Source organism: Oryctolagus cuniculus, chromosome 8, assembly GCF_051225735.1.
Source record: "Oryctolagus cuniculus isolate XC-2025 breed Fujian yellow rabbit chromosome 8, ASM5122573v1, whole genome shotgun sequence".
Lineage (NCBI taxonomy): Eukaryota > Metazoa > Chordata > Mammalia > Lagomorpha > Leporidae > Oryctolagus > Oryctolagus cuniculus.
In genome coordinates this window covers 25,853,487-25,875,329 of record NC_142874.1, presented here as the reverse complement: position 1 = coordinate 25,875,329, position 21,843 = coordinate 25,853,487, and the positions used below count along the sequence as shown (strand labels likewise).

The window sequence follows — 21,843 nt, the reverse complement described above, 5'->3', positions numbered from 1 at the left end:
CTTCTCTTCAGTCTTCCTCCACTCTCCTTGTGGACCAGGGAGTCCTGACATCCACGGTGCTGGCAACCTCAGCCTGCCCCTGAGGCTCCTGGGATTCACACGGGTGTGCCTTATCCCAGGATGGCCCACTCTCAGGTTTAAGCTCTGAGCTCCCCAAACATGACTACCAGGCTCTCCCTCACCCACACACAGGGAGAAGGTTTGGCATCAGGTCTTCCCTCCTCAGGGTGCCTCGGCTACCACCCCTTCCCATTAACTAAAGCCCTAAGGTCAAGCTACTGCTAAGCTCAGAAGAGGCAGATCCTTTGGACTTGAGAGCTGAGAAGGTGACTATGTTAGCCCTAATTTTCTGAGCAATTAGACAAGAGTATATATCCCACATGAATAAAGGCATCTAACAGTTCTGTTGTGAACAAAATGAGTGATACCTTGTTCTTGCTAGACTAATGAAGATTAGAGAGCTCCTTCTGATATTTCAAAGAAATAAAAATTTTTCTCATCATACGCACCTTGACGATATTGATACATATATCAACATGTATTCATTAATTGTATGTACATACTACATACATTAATCTGTATTTATATGTACACTTATTGAAAAAAATTACATCTCAGAATTTGTTGTACCCTCGTCTGAGAAAAGTCATCTTGTTTTAATTTAAGCAATACAGAAAAATCTATTATCTTTTCTGTAAAACACAAAATTAGAATTTTCAACAAGATAATTGCTATTTTTCTCTTTGCTTTTAAGTTTCATTTAGTTTAATTTTGAAAGATGGGAGCTCCTGGAAGTTCTGAAATCAGTTTCCACATATGTAGCTACATTCTCACTAAAACCACTCTAAATGTAGTTAATATAGAAGGTCTTTTAGGTTGTGGTGGGAACATATTTTCTGGCACTCAAAACTAATGAATTATCTATTAGAAGAACTAATTAATGACTGCTCCAAAGTTGGCAAATTTGAAGCCAAGAATTTATAACCTAGTTAAGAATAAGGACAAATGCATTGTAAATATGAGGATACATATATGTATACACACAATTATTCATCATTTATAGAGTTTTGGCACCATAGAAGCACATTTTCAATCTGTTATTCTATTTGTACATAAGAAAACAGAGAAGATTTATAAATTAATCAAAAACATTTGGAATTTTTGAAAAAGGACAAAAGGTTAAAATTCCAAGTTGAAATTCTGGCAAAACGTTTTCTCAAGAGTCACTAATTAGAATTTTTGAGTGGATATTGTTTTATGTATTTTGTATCTGTTTATTAAAGTTTTAAGCTTCCTCTTAACCCATTTAGTTCCAAGTTTTCAATTCTGTCAACATTTAAGTGATAAATTTATTTCAAAGTTACCATAAGTGGTATATTTATTGCCCAATTTAAGTTTTTATACATGTTCTATGTGCAGGATGTTGGGACACAATGGGTTAAGGGATCCTGTAAAATGTATTTATAATAATGCCATGTATTCAGTAGGCACATAATAAATACTGTGTTGATGAATTATCCACACAGTTGGATTCCAAGGTTCCAGTACTTCACGCTGAATTTGGCTGGACTTCTGAAAGAAGAATGTCAAATTCACATTTCTCTTGTTTTGTTTTTCCTTTTCTAACTTGGATAATTTATAGTGTTTTCGAGGATAACAGCAAGCCTAACTCTTCTTTCCATAGTGGAAGCGGACGTGTGTGTGTGTGTGTGTGCATGCTATAGAATGCACAGATTCACGCATTTAGTCATCCCTATCATTTTGAAAGTGTGTGTGCTCTTGCAACTCATAGTTGCAAAGAGAAAACTTTTGTTAGGAAAAACACATGAAGAAAAGCAGTCGCTTGTTCTCCTGGCAGACATCACCAGCTCTCCTTATTTCCTCTCGAATGTTCAAGAGGATATTTTTTGTCCTAAGTTCAATGATTACAATTTGGACCAAGAAGACATAATAACAAAATGTGATCCAAAAAGAAAGTACATCACTCTAAAAAAATATTTTGCAAGGTATATTAAATTCATTTTTTATTTCTTTCATCAAGAAGTTAAAACACACAAATGCCAAAATCCTAGTGCATATTTGGCCCCGGATAACTTGGGGTAACCTTGGGAACACAGGAGCAATGGCTGACTTTGCATGACAGAGACCCAGATCAAGGACGAGAAGACCAACCACAAGTGTCATAGAGTTTGACATTTGAAATATCTGAAAGACCAGTTATGCCCTCACTTCCTGATCTCCATTCCCCCCAAAATATAAAAGAAAACTCAGAGAGGTAGTTTGGCACAGAGGTTAAGAAGTCTGCATGTCATATTGAAATGCGTGGGTTCAAGTCTTGCCTCTGCTTCTGATTTCCACTTCTTGCAAATACTCACCCTGGAAGGCACCTGGTGATGACTCAAGTCCTTGAGTTTGTGCTACCATTGTGGGAGACCTGGACTGAGTTCCTGGCTCCTAGCTTTGGCTTGGCCTAACTCCAGCTGTTGCAGACATTTGAAGATGTCTGTTTCTTGATCTCTCTCGCTCTCTTGCTCTCTCTTGTTCTGCCTTTCAAATAAATAAACAAACCTTTAAAAAATTGGACCTCATCTATATTGTCAAGCCCTGATCAACGTATCAGAAGAACTAACTTTTTTTCCAAATGTGATTGAAGTGTAGATGCTAGAGTGGGATGCCACCACAGAGTACAGTTTCCTGCTGTTCTGCAAAGAAAAGCAATTAACTTAAACATATTTTTTATCTTAATATTTATGACAAAACATCAAGTTTCATAAAACATTAAATGTTACTTCTTTAAACCCTTAGTCTTCAGTTGTTACTCTTCTATTAAGGGTTTTAGTGATATGAATTAATTATTGTTATTTCGCATTATGATTTGACTACTTCCCTGTCTTATTGCCTCAGGAAAGCAAAAGTTGCTTGAATAATGGCAGAAATTCATGCAAAGTAAATTCTATTGATCAGTAACAGTTTGCTTTTAAAGTACAAGCAATTTCCTTTGTAATACTGACCAAAACAAACCTTAAGGTTTCATTTTTGTTTTTTCCCTTATTTTTATAAATGACCATCCCTGAGTTAATATTTTAAATATTGATGTGTTAATCATATTATACAGACAGTATCTTGGGTTTACCAAAGAGATATTCTTATATCCCAAAAAGATATTATATTATTACATGAGGTAGTATTTGGAGTTTCTAATGGTTGCCAAACTCGGGTACAATTTTAAACATACCTCTTCTCTTGATTATATTTAAGCTTCTTAACTTTGTCTTACAAGTAAGTAAGTGGAAGAGAAAAATAGACTTAATAGAAAATTCAATTGCTTAGGACTTCTAAATAAATTTCTGCCATATTTCTTAAGAGCTCACACACTGAAAGCCAAGATAAATTTTATAGTCGGGTCTTTGTCTCTTTTGTTCTCTATTGATTTTTTTCTTAAAATGCAGCATTATTTTTGTCATTCAACAATCAAGTGTTGTGATATTACTGACACTCCAAACTCCCCAGTTTGACACCACAGAGCCAGCAGCATCATTTTTGTATACTCCATGAACATGAATCAGGGGAGGGAATTCTCAGATCTTTGCTTTCAAAAGAAAGCAATTTCAAGAGAATCCAATTCCGTGTGATCATGTTTTAGGAAGACCCTGGGAAAAGCCAGTCATTACAATGCTATATCTCAGATGTCTCCAAATAAATTTTGATTTTTTTGCATGCCAGCATATTGTTTCAATTTTAATCTTTTACACACAGAACTACATGAAATTCTTGCAAGTTGTAGGTCTTCTGTATCATTCTATCTGGAAAAAAATCACCTTCACAAAGTGTCTTTGGTAGTTAATATAAAGTTCACTTGGATCTTTCTTCATGTTACTACACTAACACTGATCCTTATGGCTATGGAAAATGCTTTCCTCCAAGGACATATATTATCTTTGATTCTAATTCAGAATAATGCATCTAGTAATGTCCTGCCTTTAATTTTAATATCCCTAATAATTTTGCTGAGACAGAAAATGTTTCACCTTACAAGACAGAATTTAAATATCTTTATACTTAGACAGGATGTAGTTTTTTTCAGACCTAATAGGATAAAAAAGAAAGCATCGTAGGCCATAGTATCTGTCAGAGAGAAGCTGATCTGTGCTCCTGTCTACTGTAGAACCTGGATGGAATTTCTCCAGCTGCTATAAATATTTCAGAGATCCTGGGAGATAAAATATCTTCAAGTCAGATGGCCACGTTTAGCCAAGTTCAAATAGTGTACATTTAATTATAACCCAAATCTTCACCACAGAGTTAACTTCAATAATTTCAATAACACTCTCAACTGCCATGTATTGAGTGCTCAGTGTGCTAAATCTCACTTAGTCTACACAACAGCCCTGGGAAGCAGGCGCTGCAGTTTTCCCATTTTTCTCAATAAGCGGAGTTTTGCAGTGGTTCAGTCATATAAGGAATATCAAAAGGTTCGTGGAAAAAAAGAATTGAAGGTGCAAAAACATTTGGAATCCATGCATAAATTTTCATAGCATTCATTTTTCATGAATTTTTGATAACCCCTCCTATGCATGGATTTCCAAAAAATTTGCATAGAAAAAGGCATTTTTAATTCCATTTTGTCAAGCCATGAGTCAATCTTGCCCATCGCAGAGCCTACACTTCTCACCACCACCTAACACTGCTCATGTTCTCTGCTATAAGAACATATTTATTTATAACATACAGAGAGAGACACAGAAAGACAGGCAGAGAGACAGAGAGTTCCCATACACTGGTTCACTTCCAAAACGCCTGCAATGGCAGGGGCTGAACCAGGCCTAAGCTTGGAGCCCAGAACTCAATCCAGATCTCCCATGCGAGTGGCAGAGATCCAAGTCCTTGATCCGTTACTGTTTTCTCCCAAGGCACTCATCAGCGGGAAGCTGGAGTCAGGAGTGGAGCCTGGTGTTGAACTCAGGAACTCTGATAGGGGATGCACGCATCTTGACTGCCCCACCAAGCATCTAAAGCTTTTTAAATTAATCAGAAGTCCAACATTATTCTAAACAAATACGTGGGTAGGTGACAGGGGACGCACCAGGAGCTGTCAGTACGTCTGTGACAGAGGATGGAAGCTTAGGAGCAGGTCTCCTTGACTAAATACAGAATTTTGGGACAGAAGGAAGGAACTACCATGTTTTATAGAACAGAAGAATGATCACCTTATACTTCAATTACTATGGTGTGTGTGTGTGTGTGTGTGCAGGCTACTCAGTGCGCAACCAAGCTCAGAAATTTGGCTTTGATCCATCCTCGGCTGCCAATGGAGACCTGGCCGGAAAGTGAACTCCATTAATTAGAGCGCAGAGTCAAACATGGTTTTATTCACAGGGCCAGACAAAAGTCAGAAAACAGACATGATGTCTTTCACATTACAGGAAAGGCACTCAAAAGTTACAATATGACACTTAGACAATTTTGTAGAAATTAGAAGTAGTAAGAAAGGAAGGAGGGAGAAGGGTAGGGTGTGAAGTATCACTATGTTCCTAAATCTGGATATATGAAATATATGAAATTTGTCCACCTCATATAACTTTAAAAATGGTTTATTAAAGGTTAAAAACTTTAATAAATGTATTAAGAAATGTTAAAAAATGTTCCCAAAGTGTCTATGTATAAATGAAAGTATTACTCAAGCAACGCTAATTAATATACCATACAAATAAATCCTTTTATTTTAATTAACCGAAGCACAGTGTAAATTAGAAGAAGGCACTAGTGGGAGGCAGGAGGGTGTGCAGGGATGATTCCAATCAGTGTGAACGATAGGTCAGGGCGTTTGGAAGAGAACTTGAGACAGAAGTTAGGACGTTAAGTGCTTTTCTGATATTCCAAGGCAGGAAGAGGATGAGATGAAGGCCTGGAAATACTAAATATTAAAAATAACTCCACAACTCATCTAAAAAATCCATCAAAGTTTTACACTTTCTTTTTTTGACAGGTAGAGTTACAGACAGCGAGAGAGAGACACAGAGAGAAAGGTCTTCCTTCCGTTGGTTCACTCCCCAAATGGCCGCTGCGGCCGGTGCACCGCGCTGATCTGAAGCCAGGAGCCAGGTACTTATCCTGGTCTCCCATAGGGTGCAGGGCCCAAGCACTTGGGCCATCCTCCACTGTACTCCCAGGCCATAGCAGAGAGCTGGCCTGGAAGAGGGGCAACCGGGACAGAATCCAACCCCCCAACCGGGACTAGAACCCGGTGTGCCGGCGCCGCAGGTGGAGGATTAGCCTGGTGAACTGTGGTGCCGGCCAGTTTTACGCTTTCAAAAATAAAAAAGTTATGTTTTTAAATAGGAAATAGCAAATTAAGAAAATGATGCCCATGCTTTGCTCTTGCTTCTGGTGCAGCACAGGCTGTTGACTGCGCAGCCCAAGATGACGGAGCTCTGGGGAGGGGACTCTGGGGATACAGAACATGCTGGCAGGCCGCGCGCACGGGGCTCCGGCCACAGATCTCGTGTTCCTCAGGAGCGGCGTTTTTCCCTAACAGAAGGATGTGGCTGCCAGGAGGAAAACTGGTGCATGGTTTGTGATGTGACTGCGGGTCCTGAGACGCTGTGAGAGCCCTGTTCACAACGAAGCAGGTGGAATCTGCGCTGTGGGAGAGCGCGTATTTGGGCGCCTACCTAGTACTGAGAATGGAATCTGCCCTGTGCTGGGAATCCTTCCATCCTCTCAATAGTAACTTCCACTGTGAATGTGCTGGTGATTATTACTGCTCTGGTACCCCAACGTGGCTTGTTAAAAGGACGTTTACTAAACCTAAACCAAAGCATGCACTTCATAGCAAAAAGGCCTATCAGCCACCATAAGTCATGGTTGAACAGGTGCAGAGGGGGGAAAAAGATGTTAGGTTTTTAGAATAGTCTTAATATGACTACTTCCCCATAATTGATTTTTAATTATAAGCCTTAATAAAACACAAACTTAATAAAACACAAACTTAATAAAACACAAATTAAAAACTGAAATATGAATTTTACCAGGAACATTGATCCAGGGATCCTGCATGATATTACCAGTTTATTTTCTCTCAGGTGGCCATTAAGCAGAAACTCTACAAGTTCATCAATAAAACATCCAGCATTGTAAGTTCCGCAGTAGTGAGAAATAAGACATCCTTGTTTTGTCCTCGAGACAGTTGCGATTAGAATAAGAAAGAGCTTGAGACAGCAAAAACGTCACTCTTCATAAGGACATTTGCTGTTCTGTGACAGTGATGAAAGGGAATTCAGAGATCAAGCTTGTCCTTGGGCGACATTGACCTATTGTTGATCCATTTAATTCGCCTAAGCTGAACTAATACCCAGGAATAAAATACATATCAGGTAAACATTGGCAGAGTAGACTTTCTTTTCTTTTGATATTTAGGGGGAGTAGGGATAGGGTAGTAGTCAACATTTTGTCAAACGTCCGTTTAATAAGGAACCTAAACAAATAGGATCTGGATCCATTTTTAGTGCTTCATGCTCACAGTTTTACAGAGAATGAGCAACAAAACAACACAAGCTGTATGTTTGGATTCTATTTCATTCAGAAAGGGGGTTTAGACAGGACACGAAGCAGTCATTTACTTTGATTTTTACATTTGTTTATATTTGCTCTCCTTTCTAGCTGCTTACGGTGCAAGATTTCTCATTCACAAAGATAACTACATCAATGCCCAGTGATTTTCAGAATTATCCTGAGAAATAAACTGAATATTTTCACCAAAAAATTCACTGCATACTTTGCATTGATTTTATTCATAGTAGACGAAACTAACTTTCTTTGAAAACGGAAGTCTAGTGTTCCAGTCCTAGGTATATCAATTTCCTGGGTGTTTTCAACTGCATTCCCTGCCCCGGGAGATAAAAAAAATAAAGATCAGTTTTTAGAGGGTGAGGGGAATAGGAGAGAGCTTCCACATGAGGACATTCCATGTGCACCAGACCCTGTGCCATATGCTTTCCATAACTTATTTGATTTAATCCTCAAAAAAGAAACCCATAGTTTAAGCATTGTAACTTCGTTTTATGCTTAAACTAAGGCCCACAGAGAAGGCTAAGTTACTCCCATTGGGTCACAGTGCTTTGAAGAGTTTCTGCTGGAATGCATTCTGCTGGTTTCCAAAGCTCTCTCCATCATGTCCTACCGCAGGAGTCCACAGGGACACCTGCTGGGTGCTCCTGGCTCAGGTGTGATGCCACAGACAGGACTCAACAGCACACGGCGTCAGTTCACAAAGCAGGTTGCCTTGCATTCCAGTCATACATGAGAGCTCACCGGGTGTCCTGAATGATTCAGTGTCTTTGGTTAAGTGGGAATTTGAATGGCACTAATTTGATGAGAGTGTTACTGCTGCATTTTATAATACAGCTGGATTTATAAGCACAACTAAAATGTCACTGCGATGTTGCTTTTGTTTTCTTGTCATTGCTCATTTCTAATAGTGGCTTCATCATAGCAAATTCAACGTCAGCTTCTTCTAAGGTTTTTTAAATTATTATTATCTGCTTGTACTTTCTGCACTTTTGTACTTTTCTTTCTACTCCAGTGTTAATGATGCCTACCTTGTAATATGTTGCTTGCCCAGTTCCTCCTAGATCCTAGCTTCAGAAGGACTATCATTTCACATAAAATGATCCAAAAAAGCACTCAATAATACACAAATCTACTAACAAACTGATTTTCTTACTAAGGCTGAGTCTGCGCCAGTTACTGAGATATGTGTTTGTCTCCTCTGATGCTCTCCTTTGTGACTTCTCTTCTCTCCATTCCTTTTCATCCTCTCTTGTTCACCCTCTCTCCTCTCTCTCTCTCTCTCATGCACTCCTCATTCTGTCTCCATCTCTCTTCCTCCCTTCCCTCCCTTCTGCCAGTGAGGTGGGCTTTTACCACCCTGCCTTTCTCTCACTTCACAGTTACCATGGGCCTGGCACTGTCCTAGATGCTAAGCACACAGATCACTGGCAAAGTCTATGCTTCCCCCTTTCTTATTCTGATAAACTTCTTCTCCTCTCAAGTACTGAGCTAAAACCTCTTACCCCTCCAATTTCCTCCACCCAGAAATAATCTCGCTGCTGAAGGAGAATAATTATGGCGTTTAGTGACGCTGGGGTAGTGTTAGTATAAGTGAAGTTGGAGATGCTACTGTGAGTGCACCATCATGGGCAAGACTGACACAGTATTGCAATTTAGTGGTGGAGATCTTACAAATGGGGTATGTAAGATGTTCAAATTTTTAATAAAATCCATAGCTACTAAGGCTTCATATTAGGTACCACGAAGAGCATGGAATCTGTGTGAGATGTGAGTCACACATATTGCTCATCCTGGTCAGGTCTTGGTTCGTTTCTTTATTAGCTATTGAATTCCAGGCACTGCATTTACCCCCTTTGCTTCTGAAATTCTCTATATCAGTATTTAAACATCAGTAATAGCAATTCATTGTCTACAAACTAGATTGTCCCTGATGTCTTTCTATTTATACATTCTATGACTTGAGGGATTTTAAATGCTCTCAAGGGATAAATTTTGGTGGCTTATCCACTCCTACCTTAAAAACTACTTTGTCTCCAAATGTCACCCATGACTGGGTACAAATACATGATTTAGCGAAGTTATTTTCTCTCAGTCCTATTCACTGTCTGGCTGTGGTAGGTGAAGTTTTTGTTTTGCTTGGGTCTTGTTCCTGTTGCCTCATACTGTGTCTTGAAAACAATACAGTAGTTTGAATGAAGTGAGATGAGGATAAATATTGTCCTCACAGCAATGGTAGCCAAAGTTCAGCAAGTAGAGAGTGGGATAATGGCCCATTTCCTCCTCTGTAAGCATGGGTAGCAGCCAAAGGTGCTCTGCTGAGTTCTGCTTCCTGTATACAAGCTGGATCACTGTGTGTGCGGCTGGGGCCAAGGTCTGGAAAGGATGCCAAGTGGAATTTCACACCAGGTTTGGAGGAAGGGAAAGACAACAAAGTGAGCTTCCCCTCTCCTCACCCTATGCCCACCCTTCAGCAAACCAGAAGGAAGACTCCTCTATAACAAACATTTTCAATGGAACACAGTTCTAGTTTGCCAAGAAGATGAATAAAATGTCAACAATTACTCTTGCCTTGTGTCCCAGCAAGAATTCCAGGCAGTTCCAATCAAGATGACTGAAGGAGTTCACATTCGTTCCTGCCCGCTGCTACTGATAGAAACACTCCCCAGGACTGATTTCTCGGCTTCCAGGATCTTGTCAAAGACACACCTGTAAACAGGGCCTTGTGTATTCCCATGTTTACTGTTGACATTTAAATACCGCCCAGGGATTTATGAGGTGAAAAGGAGCTCACAAGTTAAATGGGAAGGGGATTGGGAGGGAAGTGAGTTTTAACAACAGAATCACGTCAGCAAAGTCAGGGCTGGAGGAAGGCAGAAGGGAGCCGGCCAAGGAGCAGGCGCTGCACCCATCTGCCACGATGGAGAATCATCACTGACACACAAGCTTTGGCAAAAATCGAGCCAATGAATAGGTGACCTGGAGTGCAGTTGAAAGTGTTGGGTGACTGCTTATTCTCTTTGCCTCGATTTCCTCATCTTTAAAATGTTTCCTAGAGGGTTGATTTGAAGTAGAACAACACTACACAAAGCAGTTAGTAAGTACTCCAGAAATATGCTATTGTTATTAATGTGATAATAATAAAGGATGAGTGATGATTCCACGAACAACTTAAGAAAAAGCAGTCATTTGGAACTAGAAAAGTGACTAAATATGGGAGATGAAAGAGCATAATCATCTTGAACTATGGAAGAAAGAGTGGGTACGCATGCCAGGTTGAGATAATAAAATACAAAAAACCTTATAAATATAGTGATGTGTATTTTCACTTTATTTTGACATGGAGTGAATTAAACTGGGGAGTAGAAGCACATCTAACAATCTAATATGTTTAACCAAGGATTTAGAAACAAGTTTAAAAATGAGATCCTAAGTAGGTGTCAGAGCAACTGAAGAAAAATAAATACTGAGGCAAATGCCAAACCCAGGGGAACAGGAAAATCCTGGAAAGTTTTATTTGTCTGCCTGACTTCCTTCCCAATCATATCACAGAAGATGTATGAGTAGAACAATTTGTGAACAACATGGTGTGTTCCAAATCTGACCAATCACGGTTAACATGCTTTAAAGCCAGGTCATCCCCACCCTCACAGGGATACTTGGGTCTCCGTGTGAGAAATCTGCTTTCATGACTCCAGACCGAGGACAAGAACCAAGTCGTTGAAATGAACTCAAAGTGTTTCATCAGCAGATGCATCTCTAGTGTGCATGGGTTGAATCCAGCTTTGACTCTCAATGAGGGGTTTAGTTGTCTACTGAAAAAAATTGGCAAACCATATGAGTAGACACATCTTAGAACACTGTGTGTGTGTGTGTGTACACCCACACACATACATATTAGGATACTTCAAAGTGTTGTGGAATAATGGTATTAAAAGAGTATGTTCATTTTGGTGCAAAAAATTTTGAAGTCCCTGGCTGTGAGGGGCCTTCAAAAGGTTTATGAAAATATATATTTATTGGGGGGAAAACTATGCATAGATTTTAGAACCTTTTGCACCAATGTAAGCTTACCTCTAATTCCATTTTTCCATGAACTTTTTGAAGTACCCTCATCACAGTAGGAACATTACTAATTGTCTTTGCTGTTATTGAAAAGAAAATGGCAATTTTGAGAGAAAGCTAGGAGTAAATTATGAAAACAAAGACACTGGGACTCTTTGTCATCCCATATCAGCAGATATAAGTGCTTATGAGAAGGAACTGGTAATGAAGTTTACCAAATCTGTTATGTTTGGAAGACAACTTACAGATGACTGAGTAGGAACGTGAGCTACTGTCCATATCTATATCTATCTATCTATCTATATATATATGAAGCTGTGGTATCTGAAACAGCCTGGATGCCATCTGAAGCATAACTTTTTTTTTTTGACAGGCAGAGTGGACAGTGAGAGAGAGAGAGAGACAGAGAGAAAGGTCTTTTTACAACTCTATACTTTCTATGTGGATCTAGTTACTGAATTTGCAGACACTGATATGTTTGGCCCATGGCTGATTAGACTCTGGGTTCCTTGACATCTAGAATTCCTCAAATTGTTCAGGAAAACTGTTATTTTCCACCGTTTCATAATAAGTAAGAAAGGATCTCACAGGTTTACCATGCAGTCATTTCTAATAGGGAAAGGGAATTATGATATTAGAAAAGAAATCCTTTTCATTTAGGAAATACAGAAAAATGTTATTTGTATACAAATAAAATTTACTTGAGCATTGATGTAAAAACTATTTTCCACCCAATCCTGAGTATTTTTGAGAGGCACAGCAAATTTTCATTTATTAACATGCCCATTTACATACATTATTTATGCTACCAAAAAAGTAGAGTAAATCTACGTATTCATGCCCATCACAAAATCCAATGAAAAACCCCATGTTGAAGTAGAGAGATTGCAGGACCCTTCGTGGGACATTAAGTCAGAAAAGAAACAGTTGTACCCAGAAAGGTTTTCTTCATATTCCCTGACCCACTGTGCCCTTTCCTACCCAACACAAAAAAATAATAACAGTTTATAGAAACTTGCACCACTTTCAAGAATGCTTCGATGTCCACAGTGACAAGAAAAAAGTCTTCCATGGTAGCGTGAGTTTCCTGTTCTAGTATTAGAGTCAAAAAATGTTTCCAACAGGTATCTGTCTCTATCCTTTCTTTATGTTAGAACGGTCTCCTGTGGACAGAATTCAAAATGAGTGCTCCATGTGTTAACAAATTGGTAGATTAAAGATTGGCAAATGTTAGATAGCTAAAGGCTAATCGTTTGAAACAGAACTTAATGAAAAAGTCCAGGTACATTGTCTAGCCCATCACTGAAGGGATAAAACCAAAGTGAAGAGCATGGTTACAGGTGATGAAAGGTGGGGCAATGACTAGGTACTGTCTGAAGGATGAGATTGTCCTGAGTTTACTTAAATCCAGCTTAAAAAGGAAAGGCGCACATTTATAAAATTTTAAAATCCTATGAAATTAAGAGGAATTGAAAACCCCAACATTCTGCAGCTTGCTGTCCTCTCCAATCAGTTATGTACACAGACTAAAAGGGGGCTGTTTTGATAACACGATTTCTAAAATCCGAGACACATCCTGTTCACAGTTCCACAGATTTCTTCTGTAGATGCAGATACATTTCAAATATCCTACAAGTTTGTGCCAAACAGGCCAAAATCCAGTGATACTGGTTGTACTAAATCAATAAATATTTAGTAAAAACTGTAGAAAATTGTCTCAAATTATGTAGAAACAGCAAAGCCAGGATACTTCTGGTAAACACCTTGGAAAAATCAACACAAATCAAAGACAGTAGAAGTTATTTAAAAATGCATCTAAATGTAAGACAAACATACATGGAAAGTTTGAATTACTGAGAGACATGCAAATGAAACTTGAATGTGGTCTATCATCTAAATTATGTGTGAACATCTGTATGGTAAAGGAAATTTAGCCAGTGGCTTATTAGCCTAAGCTGAAGTTCACATAGACATTAAGGAGCTGGTCAACAGCAATTGCAACACAAAAACATTCAGTTAATGCAGATTACCCTGAAAATCTCTCGGCAGACTAATTATGTGTTTAGATAGGTGCAGCTGGATGTTTATCTCCAGATTTAGCTGTGCCACATTCCCAAATGCCAGGAGAAATTGCTTGTCCTCTGAGAGTTGAAATTGTATCGCTCATTTCACAAGGAAACTTACATTAGAAACTCAGTTGTTGTTGGTGGTGGTGGTGTTGGTTTTGGCTAAATCTATCACCTAGAGCATCACCGTAAAGCCATTCACTCAGAATGACTCCTGATACATTTCAAATATCCTACAAGTTTGTGCCTTACAGGCCAAAATCCAGTGATATTGGTTGTACTAAATCAATAAATATTTAGTAGAGAATTTGAATCCTAGACAATTCTTGGAAAAAAAAATTTAACAGAGGAAATTCATTAATTATTTCCACCATTCACAAAACATATAGTACTTCTTGTACTTTCTACATTAATACTTTCACTTCTTGCAGACAAGCTCTACAACAGAGAAAGCTCAAAGTACCTCAAATCTCAGTTATCAAAACACCTTTTCCTAACTTGTTGACCACCATCTACCGCATTTCCAGACTTACAGAACAATGATAGCTTTTCTTCATCTCACCTGTGGGCCTGTGGGAACTTTAGATTATGAAATAAGTTAAGCCTAGATCCAAATTTACAGATTATATTATAAAAGACCTTTACCATGAAGGACTGGAAAAAGATATGCTATAAACTGTTGCATCTGGGTAACAGTTGGTGACGTCTCTTGCATTGACAGCGTCAAGGTCCCGCTGGTTTACGCTGCTCCTGGCTTCTAAGAAAGTGCTCCACCTCCCAGCCCCTTTTCTGATCTTTCAGCCCTCTTCAAATTAACTGATCATGCCTGCCACTTTTGTAGGGATCTTCTAATTTTTCCTGAGATAACCAGTTGATTCAACAAGCAAATCTGTACTAATCAGACACATTTGCATGTAAACAGCGGCCTTGGTAAATACTGTCCTAGCCCAACAGAACAGGAAGGGACAATGCAGCCAGGACAGGTGGTTACAAGCTGATCTGTCAGGGGTTTTCAAATATTAACATCTAATCTTGTCAATTAAGGGTCACTACTCTTTGAAATGAGTTCCAGCAGCATGTCCTATAGCAAAATACCAGTGAAATAGAATGGAGTTGGCCTCATTCCTACTACCTGAATCAATAGGAGGCCGATGGATTTCACACAACCAGCACTGATATAGAGAGCTATTGCATTAATTCTCTTTTAAAGAAGTTTCCTTTTACAAGAATTGAATCACTATTGTTTTTATGACATGTGACAGATTTGTTCCTCTCTCTCTCTCCCCCTCTGTCTCTCCCTCTCCCTCTCTCTCTCAGCATTGGCACCCTGGCTGTTCTCATGCTGCTTTACATAATTGGTCTCTGAATAGAAGAAGCTGCCACCTGTTCACAAATATCACAAATGCCTCTCCTTGGAGGGTTTGATTTAACTGAACAACGAAGGGTTCAAGAGTCTGAGCAGAAGTCTCACATCTGTATAAACATATTCACTCCCTTCACTCTGATCATTTCTCATAATAGGACGAGGGTTATATGTAAGTGATAACAATTGGATTATCATCTTACTCTTACTTGCATTTCAAGTATTTCTTCCGCTTTGTTATCTCCATGTTTCTATTTTCTCTCTCCCCCACTGAGAGCATGTCCTGCCTGGGTTAATCAATCAAAGGTAGACATAACGATCCTTAAAGACACCCTCAATACACGCTCAAGTGATCAGTTTACCACATTTCTGGAACATCTTCATCTTACTTTGCTCAGATAATATAGGCCTTACAAAATAAAGCTTCTTTTTTTTTTCATTTTTACTGTGCTGTGGCCATTAAAAATTTACAGAACAATGGAAATAATCAGTATTAATACATACCTGGAAATACAATGTATAGTTTCATTTCCATGTACTTTAAAAGATTAAAAAGGATTAACTGTAATTATATCACCAGATTAATTGGTTAAGAAAATCTAACAGTTCAGGAGTATTTCTAACCACATTCCTGGAAGTAGCCAGTGTCTTCTGCAAAAGACTACAAAGGCTCCTCAGATTGAAGACTTGGTAACAAATAAAATTTCTACATCAATTAAGAATTTCTGTGGGCAGGAGGGAGGGTAGAGTGGGAAGTATCACTATGATCCTAAATCCATATAAATGAAATACATTAAGCTTGTATAACTTAAATTGGAAAAAAAAAAAAGTAGAACCAAATTAGGAGGCCAGTGTTGTGGCACAGCAGGTTAAGCCACTGCCTGCGATGCCAGCATCATATAGGAGCGCCAGTTCAAGTCCAAGCTGCTCCACTTCCAATCTAGCTCTCCAGCAGTGCACCTGGGAAAGCAGTGAAAGGTAGCTAGAGTGCTCAAGCCCCTGCCATGCACATGGGAGACCCATACGCAGTTCCAGGCTCCTAGCTTTGGCCTGGCCTAGCCCTGGCCATTGCGCCCATCTGGGGAATGAACCACAGACAGAAGCTCGCTCTCTCTCTTTCCCTCTCTCTTCCCTCTCTGTATTTCTCTATCTCACTGTAACTCTGTCTTGAAAATAAGTAAATAAATCTTTTTTAAAAAAAAGAATAGCTTAAAGAAAACCTTTTAAAAGAACTAAATTAGCCAAACCAGATGATATTAAGAATATCACCCGGGGCCAGTGCCATGGCTCACTTGGTTAATCCTCTGCCTGTGGCGCCGGTATCCCATATGGGCTCCAGGCTCTAGTCCCGGTTGCCCCTCTTCCAGGCCAGCTCTCTGCTGTGGCCCGGGAAGGCAGTGGAGGATGGCCCAAGTGCTTGGGCCCTGCACCCCATGGGAGACCAGGAGAAGCACCTGGCTCCTGCCATCGGATCAGTGCAGCGCGGGCCGTAGCAGCCATTTGGGGGGTGAACCAATGGAAGGAAGACCTTTCTCTCTGTCTTTCTCTCTCATTGTCTATAACTCTATCTGCCAAATAAATAAATAAAAGAATTTCACCCTATTTTCCACTGAAACACTCTGAGTGCCAGTTCTAAAGTACAGTGTCCCTCAGCCTCCCATCTGCAGAATCTAAGTTCCAAGACTCACAGTCGACACCTGAAACTGCATATGGTACCAGACCCCATATACTCATTTACTATGTTACCATGTTTTTTCTTATCTGTCCTTACCATAGACTTAGCAGCATCAATGTGGGTTCTTTTTTTCCTTTCCTGACTTGGACACAAGCCCTGTGATACCCTCGCACCAGATCTGATGACTGACAGTGGACTGTGGGTACAGCATGGACACCCTGGACAAACAGATGATTGTTTGGGGCAGGACAGAGTGGGACAGCAGGAGATGTCATCATACTACTTGAAATGCCATGCAAGCTAAAACTTACGGGCAGCTTATGCCTGGAATTTTCCATTTAATATTTCCAGACTGCAGTTGATGACAGATCACTGAAATCATGGATAAAGAGGAACTACTATTTATATCAAAAAGGAAACTTTAATATGATGGTAAAGTTGACAGGTAGAAAGATAGCAGATAACAGAAAAGGGTGAGTAAAAGGCACATTTCCTTGTCTTCTAACATCATCCCAGTTCTCGATTCCTAAAAGGACAATATTTTCATGCCAAATCTCAAAAAGAAGGAGGAAATTTCTGATAACCTCTCAGACTACCATATTTAACTAGCAAGTCTCTGCCACACACACCCAAAATTTCCAAGTCTTGTAATACAACTGTCATATCTTTATGACATGGTACCTATGGAAAAACATACATAGAATATGTATTGTAAATGTTAAAAATTATTTAATCTTTGTATGTTCATTGGAGTCTTATTGTTACTTTTCTGTATTATTTGAAATATTTCAAAATAAAAGTTAAAAAACAATATATATAAGGCATAAGTTAATGTCTCTAGTATAGATATTTAATATTACAAAATGTATCCTCTTTATGAATCTTCATATTTTTTAAGTTGGAAGGAGCCTTGAAATTATAAAATCCAAACCATTTATTTACCAGATAAAGGGATTGAAATACCATAAAAATCCGTAAGTGAGAGCAGGAAACAATTCTATTTTGTTTATTCTTGTATCTTTACTGTTTTGTAAAGTGGCATGCAGACTTCGGTAAACTGTTATGAATACTTGAGTGACAACCAAGAAGAAAAAAACACAACTGCTCTATGTACCTTAGATTCTTTTTTTTTTTTAACTTTTATTTAATGAATATAAATTTCCAAAGTACGACTTATGGATTACAATGGCTTCCCCCCATAACGTCCCTCCCACCCGCAACCTTCCCCTTTCCCACTCCCTCTCCCCTTCCATTCACATGAGGATTCATTTTCGATTCTCTTTATATACAGAAGATCAGTTTAGCATACATTAAGTAAAGATTTCAACAGTTTGCTCCCACACAGAAACATACACTGAAAAATAATAGATGATTTTTTAAATGATGATGAAATCAGATCAAGCAACATCTGCTTGATCTTTAGAAAATTCAGTTCAAAAATTATTGAGCTCTTTTTCTCTATAGAGGAGTATGCAAAGTAGCAGAAAGCAATCGGTAAAGATGAATGGCACAATTCCTGCCATTGATGTACTTGCTGGTGTACAGCTTATACTAATATGATTGCAATGAGGTAACTGATAAAAGGCAGAGTTACATAATACTGAGAAGGGAAAAATCATTTCTCACCAGTGCCATCTGATAAGTCTTCATGAATGAAGTAGTAATTGGCTTAAGCCTTGTAAATTTGTTAGAATGTCAATTAATAGAGTGTTAGAAATACCCTAAGAATGTCCTAGGAAGAACAAGATTGAATAAAGCCACAAAGGTAGGCTATTTTTTTTTTTTAAAAAAGATTTACTTATTTATTTGAGAGTAAGAATTACAGAGACAAAGAGGAGAGACAGCAAGAAATTTTCCATCCACTGGTTCAATCCCCAAATGGCTGCAAGGCCAGAGCTGGGCTGATCCAAAGCCAGGGGCCAGGAGCTTCTTTGGGGTTTCCCATGTGAGTGCAGGGGCCCAAGGACTCGGTCCATCCTCCACTGCTTTCCCAGGGCATGGCAGAGAGCTGGATTGGAAGTGGAGCAGCTGGGACTCGACCCAGCGCCCATGTGGGATGCCAGCACTGCAGAAGGTGGCTTTACCCACAATGCCACCGTGCCAGCCCCACAAAGGCAGGCTTTGTTAAACCAGTGATGGGTGGCTGGCGGGACTGCAGTTTTGGAAAGATGAAATCAGCCTGGGAGAGGCAGTGGAGGCTGATGGTGAAGGGCCCGCCCGTCCATACTTACTGCAGTGGGCCACAGGGAAGGGAGGCTGTAGCATTCCAAACACCTATCCAAGTTGTTCTGTTGTAGCGTCAGGAGAAGGGAATATCAGAGCTTCCCCTAGGCTTTTCATGCACGCTGGAGGACAGAGACAATATACACTTTCTTGAAGAGATCTGACGTATTTGTCTGGACACATTCCTTTTGTTTACAACAAAATGACAGCTTTCAGCATGGACGTAAGACAGGGATACACACAGGCTGACGGGAGCAGTGAAAAAAAAAAAAAAAAACAAAGGTAGGCTTTTGTATGTTGAGGACATTCTGTAAACACAGGCAGTATTCAAGATTTTTGTTTTGAGGCCTAAATGCTGTCTCCCTGGGAAACCAGTGGGAAATGATGGCTTCGTTCTGAGTATTTTCTAACTGTGTTTTATTAATTATCTTCCTGAGATGATATTAGATCAATTAAAATAGGCATGATGCAAAGAACCTGAGGCAGAGGGATGCATGGGCGCCCTCTTCCCCAGTGCCTTTCACAGCCACTGCACTCTCGCCTCTGCTGTGTTAGAATCCAGTCTACATCACACTAGATGCCAACCTCCCTCAGGTTGTTACAAATCACAGCTGAAGTGTGTCCTTTGTTTAGTTTTGGTGCTGAAGCAACTTCAATTTGCTTGTAATCTCCCAATTTAACTCTTTCACCAGACATGGGGAAAACGGTATTGGATTACATTGATGAGGTTGTAAATACTTTTACATTTGATCAGCAAGTTCCAATTTGTTGGAATTCAACAGCATTAATGATTAGACAAACTAAACGGTGTTAACATATTCACTGATAGCTGTTTTGTGTGTACACAGTAAGTACCAAACATCATAAGGGAAAATTGACATGCACAAGATAAGGTAAAATGGATCTTCATTTTTAGTTAAATGTTAGCTTGTACAACATTAACGTAGGGGTGGAATACTACCTGTTCTTACAAAGAAATGTATGCAAGAAATATGTTTTCTTTGTCATAAAAAATGTACAACCCACTTTCCTTTTCCACTGCAATCCCAAAATAGTCTCCCATTGAGATTTAAACTCAGGACCTCCAGAGAACAGATGGCAAAGACTTTATCTTCTTGTTGATCACAGCATGAGGCAGTGTAACTTGGTCCGACAGTACAGTTGCTTGAAATATAACGCTTCTCTGAGTCTCCTATTTGCCTCCATTTTTACCAGCAATGAATATTTCACTTCATTTGTCCTGTCCCCACACACTGACCTGGAGCAGACAAAGGCAGCAGGAACAATCCCAGCTGGTAGATTTAGATTTTGTTGGTGATGTGTAATCAGTAATCCAAATTTCTCCCCTTCTGGTCTTTATTGGCAAGCACTTCACAAAAAATTATGGCTAAAGACAAAGGTAGCTGAACAAATCCTTCAGAGAAGGAAGATGAAGGTAAGCTAGACACCATGCTCCAATGATTTGCTATTTTCAACAGACAAATAAAGATCTTGGTAAGACATTATAGCATATCTGTTCTTACTACTTCTTTGTTGGACTTATATCAGAGGTAGTTTTTTGAGCAGTTCTAGCATTTTCTTCATGTATTTCTCAGATACGTGTTCAGGTTGAGCGTCTCTAATCTGAAAATCCAAGCATTTTGTGCACCAACATGGTGCCACAGTGGATCACTCCACCCCTGACTTCAGGCGACAGTTGCAGACACACTAAAACTACTGCATAACAGTAGCTTCAGTTTATGTGTATATCATGTATGTGAAGCACATTATGTTTGCTCTCTCTCTCTCTCTCTCTCATCTATCTATCTATAGATATAAACATTCTAAAATATGAAGAAAAAATCCAAACCACTTCTTGTCCCAAAGCATTTCAAGTGAGGGACACTCAACCTGTACCTAATTATATCCCATACACATAAGGACATACGTTAACTTTGCAAGAGATTCCTGATGAGGCTGAGGGCTTGCGAACACGGTAGGACTGAAGAACTGGAACAGTGATAGAAAAGCCTTATTGTCACTGACGATAGGATGCATATCTCCAAGTCACCTTGTTCACATTATGCTGGCAAAGAAGCTTTAAGCTATAAAGAGGTAAATGAGAAAAAATTCTAAAGAAAAATCTTTGGAGTACCTGTTTAAATTCCTCAAGACACATAAAAATACCATGTGAAAAAAACGTGACCCAGGAGAGCACTGTGGTACAGCAGGTAAATCTGCCATCTGTGATGCTGGCATCCCAAATGGGGTTGTTAGTTTGAGTCCTTGATCCACTTCCAGCCCAACTCCTTGTTACACACCTGAGAAGACAGTGGAAGGTGGTCCAAGCACTTGGGTGCCTAGCACCCACGTGGGAGACCTGGATGAAGTACTGGGTTCCTGGTTTCAGCATGCACCAGCTCCAGCCATTGTAGTAGTCTGGAAAGTGAACCAGCCAACGGAAGACCTTTCTCTTGCTACCTCTCTTCCTCTGTGTGATTCTGCACTTAAATAAATAAATAAACACATATTTAAAGAAAAACATAATCATGCCAGAAATAGCATGTTTTTATTCATAGTCTATTGCACAGGATGTTGTAAATATCTTTTCAAAGACAAATTAAGAAATAAACACATGGGGCCAGTGGCACTGTGGTGTGGTGGGCTAAGTTTCTGCCTGTGGTGCTGGCATCACCTATGGGCACCGGTTCGAGTCTCAGCTGCTCCTCTTCTGATCTGCTCTCTGCTATGGCCTGGGAAAGCAGTAGAAGATGGCCCAAGTGTTTGGGCCCCTGCACCCACGTGGGAGACCCAGAGGAAGTGCCAGGCTCACTGGTTCGGCCTAGCTCAGGCTGTTGCGGCCATTTGGGGAGTGAACCAGCGGATGGAAGACCTCTCTGTCTCTC

The 21,843-nt window shown here is 39.6% G+C and overlaps 1 pseudogene; it reads right to left on the bottom strand.

Annotated features, from left to right (window-relative positions):
- The window catches only part of LOC149124942 (DCN1-like protein 3 pseudogene), a 34,797-nt pseudogene extending 13,802 nt beyond the window's left edge, over positions 1-20,995 (bottom strand).
- Positions 20,996-21,843: the final 848 nt, after the last annotated feature.